Source organism: Nomascus leucogenys, chromosome 5 (genome assembly GCF_006542625.1).
Source record: "Nomascus leucogenys isolate Asia chromosome 5, Asia_NLE_v1, whole genome shotgun sequence".
NCBI lineage: Eukaryota > Metazoa > Chordata > Mammalia > Primates > Hylobatidae > Nomascus > Nomascus leucogenys.
Window position 1 is genome coordinate 7,469,366 of NC_044385.1, and position 7,812 is coordinate 7,477,177.

A 7,812-nucleotide genomic window follows, 5' to 3' on the forward strand; every position below is an offset into this window, starting at 1 on the left:
AATAATATCTTAACACCAGTTAATTCCAACTGGTGCCAATATGGATAAGTTTTCTTGTCTGACTTCGACATGAAATCTTTTACCTATTCCAGTAGGAGTGAAGTTTCTCATATTAAAAATACATAAGTACTATTATTCATTGATTTCAAATAATTTTATAATTTTGTCATCCCCTGAGAAACCCAAAATTTCTCTAAGTCCTGGCATTAAACCAAAAGTCTAAATTGCCAACAGATTCTATTTCTCTTGGATCTTTTTTTCTATCATATGCTTCCACTAAAGATCAATTTCAGCCTGAATGTTAGTGTTCAAACATATTGCATTTCAGATGAGTTATAAGAATGAAAAGGCAGAATTCTTTATTATTACTAATAAAGATAATTCATTGGCTGCTGCAAGAAGAAAGCATGCTATTTCCAAGGGACTGGGGGAGGAGAATAGAGGCAATTATCTATTAAATATACTCTCTATAGAGGAGAAAATTAAACTAGTAAAGATAAGGATGGATTGTATCCTGAAGTTTCCTTAATCCATTTACAGCGTATGCCTGGCACTGGAGTACCTAATACACTAAATCTTTGAGTAATCTAATGCCCATTTTGCTCTTGGCTTCTAGCTCTGAAAGAAGAGTGGCAAACTAATTGTGAAAGCAACAGAGCCTCTTAAGGTCTTCATAAAGCTTGGTGTATCCAAATGCAGATTAGTCTCAGGGATGCCATGTCAGTTAAGAGTAATCTAGGGTCCTTTTAAAACTCTTGGTGGGTTTTGCCTACGAGTCGAAGCCTAAAGCTCTGAATTCTGAGCTCCCTCATTACTGACTGAGGAAACAATATCCCCAAAATGGAAAGCTCCAGGTCTGTATGCTTAGATTTAGGCTCCAAGGACTGAAAACCTGCATGTAAGCTGTATGTCTAAGCAGTATTTATGCATAACAAACCAGCCGAGAGCTGGTGGTTCTGATCAGCAAACAAGGAAGGGACAACATCTGACATCTTTACCCACTTTAACTGTGAGTATATGATATCCAGGCAACCAAATAAATAGAACAGAGACTAGAAGACGTGATGCTTCCTGGGAGAACATGTGCCAGTTAGGATTGATCTCATGGGATTCTTAGGCAGGTCTTGCTAACACAAAATCTGTGGGTGCAAACAACATGTATTCTATATTATATATTCTACATTATATTATCTATAGTCAGACCTCATTTTCCCACTGTATCTGGCATCAACACCCACCACCTATTTGAAGCACAAGTTTCTAATATTATATTTACAGGCAAAAAGTCAGGACCATCAAATGGCCTGTGTGCGAACTGCTGTACACGCTAAGCAAAAACAGATTGAACTTTATCAATTTGCTGTTCATAAAATGACTTCAAGATTCAAAGGTCTAAAGTTTTCTCCGGTGACCACACCTGAGGGTATCACACATTCAAAGCTTTTCCACATGACTTTCTAACATTCTTGTCATTGTAGGATTAAAAATTGCACCACCGACTCAGGGAAATAGTAATAACCTGGTTTTTTTTCTTTTGCTCCGGAAAGTTCCCACAATAATCTCATCATGAGGCTCACTTGTTCTCACCTCCAGAGTTCTGGGGGGTAAAATAATACATAAATTCAAGGATTATATTATAAATACACCAAGGGAAAGGAAATACTGCCTATAAAGAATTAGCAGGTAACAGCCGGGCGCGGTGGCTCACGCCTGTAATCCCAGCACTTTGGGAGGCCGAGGCAGGCGGATCATGAGATCAGGAGTTCGAGACCATCCTGGCTAACAAGGTGAAACCCCATCTCTACTAAAAAAAAAATACAAAAAAAAAAAAAAATTAGCCGGGCATGGTGGCGGGTGCCTGTAGTCCCAGCTACTCGGGAGGCTGAGGCAGGAGAATGGGGTGAACCCAGGAGGCGGAGCTTGCAGTGAGCCGAGATTGCACCACTGCACTCCAGCCTGGGCGACGGAGCAAGACTCTGTCTCAAAAACAAACAAACAAAAAAAATTAGCAGATAACGGGCCAGGCACAATGGCTCAAGTCTGTAATCCCAGCACTTTGGGAGGCCGAGGTGGGTGGATCACCTGAGGTCAGGAGTTCGAGACCAGCCATAGCGAAACCCTGTCTCTATTAAAAATACAAAAATAAGCAGGGCCTGGTGGTGGGCACCTGTCATCCCAACTACTTGGGAGGCTGAGGCACGAGAATTGCTTGAAACTGGGAGCCGGAGGTTGCAGTGAACCAAGATTGTGCCACTGTACTCCAGCCTGGGTGACAGAATGAGACTCCGTCTCAGGGAAAAAAAAAAAAAAAGAATTAGCGGCCAACAAATTAACCAGGAGAAGCTCCTATAAACTCTCTGCAATCAGCAATTTCAGAGAAATGATAGAATGTAGAAAAAGACTAAAGTCCTAGGTTAGAGTAGGGTATTGTAAGTCCAAACTCAAAGTCCAAATGGGATTTACACACTGTGGCATGTCTATCAAAGACTGGGTCTTCACAGCACACTCCGAGTTGTCTATTCTACCAATAGCTAAACTGACATGTCTGTCAAACCTAAGAAATCTTTGCCTAACCCAAGGTTACAGAATTTTTTTTCTGTGTTTAGTTCTAGAAGTGTTATTGTGTTGGTTGTATATTTAGGTCTATGACTTATTTTGAGTTAATTGTTGTGTATGGATTGAAGTTCAGGTTTATAGGCTTGCAACACTCCCTTATTGGTACCAGTAGCTTTTATGTGGGTTCAATTGGTCCAAAATGTGGATCATTGAAATTTCAGCTTCTGACAGATCTCTTTAGTCTCTCCTCATTCTCTGGGAAGAAGAGCATCAGGGTAAACAAAGACTAAAACTGCCGGCAGATATTACCTTGGCTCCAAGGCAAGGACCAGGATTCCTCTGCTTTCTGTCTACCTGTGATAAACTCCTCTGGGCAGAGCCTCTTCTCAGGGAAAAGCCCTTCCATTGTTGCAAGACTTTGGTTAATTTCCAGAGTTTTGAAAAAAAAATGATTTTGATAATTTTCACAAGTGTTAGATCTTCATTATACTTTAAAAGATGAACATTATGATGTGTGAATTATATCTCAAAAAAGTTGTACTAAAATTAATTATATTTCTATATAGTAGCAATAATCAGAAACTAGAATGTTAAAATCAGTAGTATTTACAATGGCATAAAAAAGATGAAATAAGAATAAATTTAACAAAATATTTGAAAGCTCTGTACAGTGAAAACTTCAAATATGACAGAGAAATTCAGGAAGATCTAATTTAATGGTGAGATATATCTTGTTCATGGGTTGGAAGAAATAGACTCACATCCATTGACAACTGATTTTTAACAAAGATACAATGATAATTCAATGAAGAAAGTATAGTCTTTTCAGCAAGTGATGCTAGAACAATTTGATATCCATGAGCCAAAAAAAAAAAAACAAAAAAACTGAAACTTCAATCCAAACACAAAAATTAACTCAAAAGTGTTCACAGGCCTAAATATAAAACTAACACGATAGGACATCTAGAACTAAACGAAGAAGAAAATGTTTATGACCCTGTGTTAGGCAAAGATTCCTTACATATGACACCAAAAACATGATCCATAAATGGACAAATTAGTTACATTTCATCAAAATTAAAAACTTCTGCTCTTTGAAAGACACTGTTAAAAGAATAAAAAAAAAAAAGTCAGAGTGGGAGAAAATATTTGCCTTATTAGCTACTTGGTAAATCCAGCCTTATACCTAGCAATTGGTAGAAGTTAGGGTTCAAATTAATGTATGGCTGACTCCGAAGCCCATGTTCTTCACCTTACTTAGACAAGGCTCCTTATATAGCGCTGAGCACTGTCCCTGCCCGTGGTATATGCTTAATAGATGGTTGTTGTATGAATAGCTACTAAACTAAATAGAAGGGAACTCAAGTGTACGTATATGATCTAAAAGAGTTGCATTAGAGGCCTTATAAATAATTAAATAATATATTGAGAGAAAATACAAACAGATTACAATTTTTAATTCATAAAAATTAAAAATTGAAAGAGAAACATGTAAGATACAGTAAATCGAGAGGCATTCCATGAGTAAGATCCTAGTGAACGGATCCGGATTGGAGAATTATCACTTTTTTAATAGTGTGTGGTCTTCATGGGAGTTCCAGAATTTAAAGAATAGCTTCAAATAGGGAAGCAAGCGTTATCTAGGCATTTGACTTCACAGACATTAACAGCCACTTCACATTTACAAGACTGAGTTGGGGGTGATGCCTGGGGAAGAGTTAACTTAATGAATTGGCCTCAATTTAACATTTAAAAGAAATAGTATACTTGTTTCTTATCCAATAGATGTTTGAGATTATAGATTAGTTAGTTTCCAAGGTTAAATGAAATAGATTTTTTAAGGTCTTATATTTCACATAGGGAAGCCAGCTTCTTTAAAATACAGACACATTTCCAAATGGAAATCACTTTCACCAAAGCAAAAACCTTCACTAGGCAAGTTAACATTCAACTTGGGTAACTAAAGAATGCAGGAAAACGTACTGAAATAAAATGACTTTTTTCTGGTTAAAACAATAATTTCCCTGTTTCCTCATAGATCATGAGGATTTAGCACATATTTTTGGCCTTGGAAATCCTTCCCAATGAGCTCTTGGCATTCCTTCATCTTAGCATCATAGACGCACTATATCACTATTATTTATTTTCGATAAATAATAGTGCCTGTTTCTCTGTTTGGACTGCTGTTTAATCTGTCTTTCTCTATCCAGCATCAAGCAAAGGACTTGGAATACCCTGAATGCTGCATAGAAGGTTTTGAAACTACTTACCTGCTGTGGAACACTTGTATAACTTTAAAATGTCTCAAGACATTTTAAATCCATCTCGAGAGTATGACCATGCTTCCCACTTCTTAGGATCTAAAGTTAACTGCAACTCCAAGTATACAAGACTTCTTTGGGACCCATGAAAGCATCTCCACGTGCTCATGTTTGCCAGACTCAGTGGCCTGCTGAAACCTGGCCCTAGCTAATAAGTTAAAACGCTCTAAGTAATCCCAAGCTTCATTTGAATGTCCAGGATCACTTGTTCATGGGTTGGTAATACTTTAAAGAGCCATTTGTTTAACTGCTAATCTGGATCTTGTATTCCAAGCCCCAGCTTTTTTCTAAAGCAAAGAAAATACAATATAAAAGTAAGACCAAATGCCTTTGTACAATGGAGAGAGAAATGACTCATTGGAATGCTTCTGTTTTTCATCACATCAAAGATGCATCAACATAAATCAACCATTATATCATGCACCATCATAAAAAAGGGGATAAAAGTCCCCAAACCACTGCCAATTAAACCAACACAGTGCCTTTGTATTATTCAGAATTTTTATCTTAGCCTTATTGAAAGAGCTTTTTTAGAACATATTTAAACAATTCTGTCATATTTCATTCTTGCATACTCATTAAAAAGGAAAATATGAGAGATACAAATGAAAAGTTTCCGAAAGTTTCCTCCCATTCAGAATCCAATTCTTCAGAATGGTTTTGCAACCCAGACTCTTTGATGTCCTCGTTTTCCCACCAAATATATTACCAAGAGCATGGTAGGGCAGAGTTTCTTAGAAGAAGGCAATGTTATTGTCATTGAACACTGGCACTCATCCTACGAGTTTTGATTTTGGCCTCTTTTTTTTTGTGGGGTGGGGGCAGGGGCTCACTCTGTTGCCCAGGCTGGAGTGCAGTGATACAGTCATGGATCCACTTCAGCCTCCCAAGTAGCTGAGACCGCAAGTGTGTGCAATTGTGCCCAGCTATTTGGTTTTTTTACTGTTATTTATTTTTTGTTTATTTATTTATTTATTTTTGAGACAGAGCCTCACTCGGTCGCCCAGGCTGGAGTGCACTGGTGTGATCTTGGCTCACTGCAACCTCTGCCTCCTGGGTTCAAGCATTTCTCTGGCCTCAACCTCCCAAGTAGCTGGGAGTACAGGTGTGCACCACCATGCCCAGCTGATTTTTGTATTTTAGTAGAGACAGGATTTCACCATGTTGGCCAGGCTGGTCTTGAACTCCTAGCCTCAAGGGATCCATGCACCTCGGACTCCCAAAGTTCTGGGATTACAGGCGTGAACCACCGGGCCTGCCCTAATTTTTTAATTTTTTTATAGAAATGGGGTCTCACTGTGTTGCCTAAGCTGGTCTCAAATTCCTAGTCTCAAGTGATTCTCCCACCTCGGCCTCCCAAAGTCCTGGGATTACAGGTGTGAGCCACCACACCTAGCCATCTGTTCTTTGTCTTACCAGAAATTGTCAGTGGAAAGTTTTTCAGGCAACAACCAATACTCTTATTCCTTCCTGAAATGGTTCTCGAGTGGTCTATTGGCCCAAGCATTGAAGTATGCAGGTGGTTTAGTCTTGCACCAGAATAGCAACGGACGACTGCATGTACAGGCAGGGCCAGCTAGGGTATGAGATAGTGATTGCAAGATGTGCCCCAATTTCAGAGAGGTAAAATATGGGTGGCAATGTCTGTGTTGGAGTCCTTGCTGGGATCTGCTGCTTTCTATTTGTGTCATCTTGGGCAGGAGAGCAAAAGTGTTTCGAGCTCTGAATTTGGAGTGAGAAGAAAGCCACATTCTAATCCTGACCCTGGGACTTTGGGCGAGGTGTTCAAGCTTCTATGGATTCAATTTCTCCATGTGTTAAATGAGGATAATGGAAATACAAAGTTATTGAAAATACCTTTGTAAGAAATTAATTCCAGACATCTAGGGAAAGTTCAGTGTGTCTTAGGTATTATTGTTCTTATTACTTAATATCTTTGAATCTGAGCTCCCTCAAGTGTATTACAGGGAGAATAATAATAACATTTATCTTACTCTACCCACAGAATTATTCAATGAGTATCAAGTCAGCCAGAATTTTGAAATGACTATGTAAAGCACTAGGCAAATATATAATATTTCAAGGAATTACTATGACTTTGTCTTTGTTTCCATTGCTCTATCCATTATTACAAAAATTGGCTGTGTGATTCACATGCAAGAGTCAGAAAGAGATGAAATTCTGTACATGAGACCCACCTTGTCACCCTTCCAACCAAAATGGGCTAAATATTCAAAAGTATCTTGGCAGAATGCTTTTATGGCTAACACAAATGGCTTTATTTGTAAAAGTGAGTCATCTTGTCGTACACTTGAAAGTTAGAATACAGTCTGCTTTAGAATATCAGAAACAGAATACAGGGATGCTTTTGCTCCCTTTTTACACTGCACTGGCATCAGAGTATCAGGATAGTTTTAAAAAATGTATCGCGGGGAATGGATAGTTACCTTGTTATTATTTGTCCATGTTAATGCTGTATCTCTTCAAAAAATGATGCAGACTTTTTAGATTTTTACTTTCTATTCTTGTGCAGGAAATTAAATTTAAATATACTTTGACAAATCCTTTTTCTGTTTATTTCAGCTAGATAGGAATTTTGGAACCATTGATGGGTCCATTGGAAAGGAAAATGCGTCCATTATGCCAGCTGAATGTTGGAGTTGATATTAACAATAATTTTCTGTTTAAAGCAGAGAAAACAGAAATATAGGTGAATCACTAAGTCATTTGTGAAGAAATATGAACTAATCCATTGTGTTTTATATATTTACTTATTTATTTTTTGAGACAGTCTCACTCTGTCACCCAGGCTAGAGTGCAGTAGCTAATCTCAGCTCACTGCAACCTCTGCCTCCTGGGTTCAAGTGATTCTCCCGCTTCAGCCTTCTGAGTAACTGAGATTACAGGCCAAGCTAGTTTTTGTATTTTGAGTAGA

The 7,812-nt window shown here is 38.2% G+C and overlaps 1 long non-coding RNA gene across 1 annotated transcript; it reads left to right on the forward strand.

The window, feature by feature from the left end:
• Window positions 1-949: 949 nt before the first annotated feature.
• LOC101179620 lies at window positions 950-5,212 on the forward strand. Its single transcript, XR_178255.2, has 2 exons — window positions 950-1,009; window positions 4,767-5,212. It is a non-coding gene; the product is annotated as an uncharacterized LOC101179620 (long non-coding RNA).
• Window positions 5,213-7,812: the final 2,600 nt, after the last annotated feature.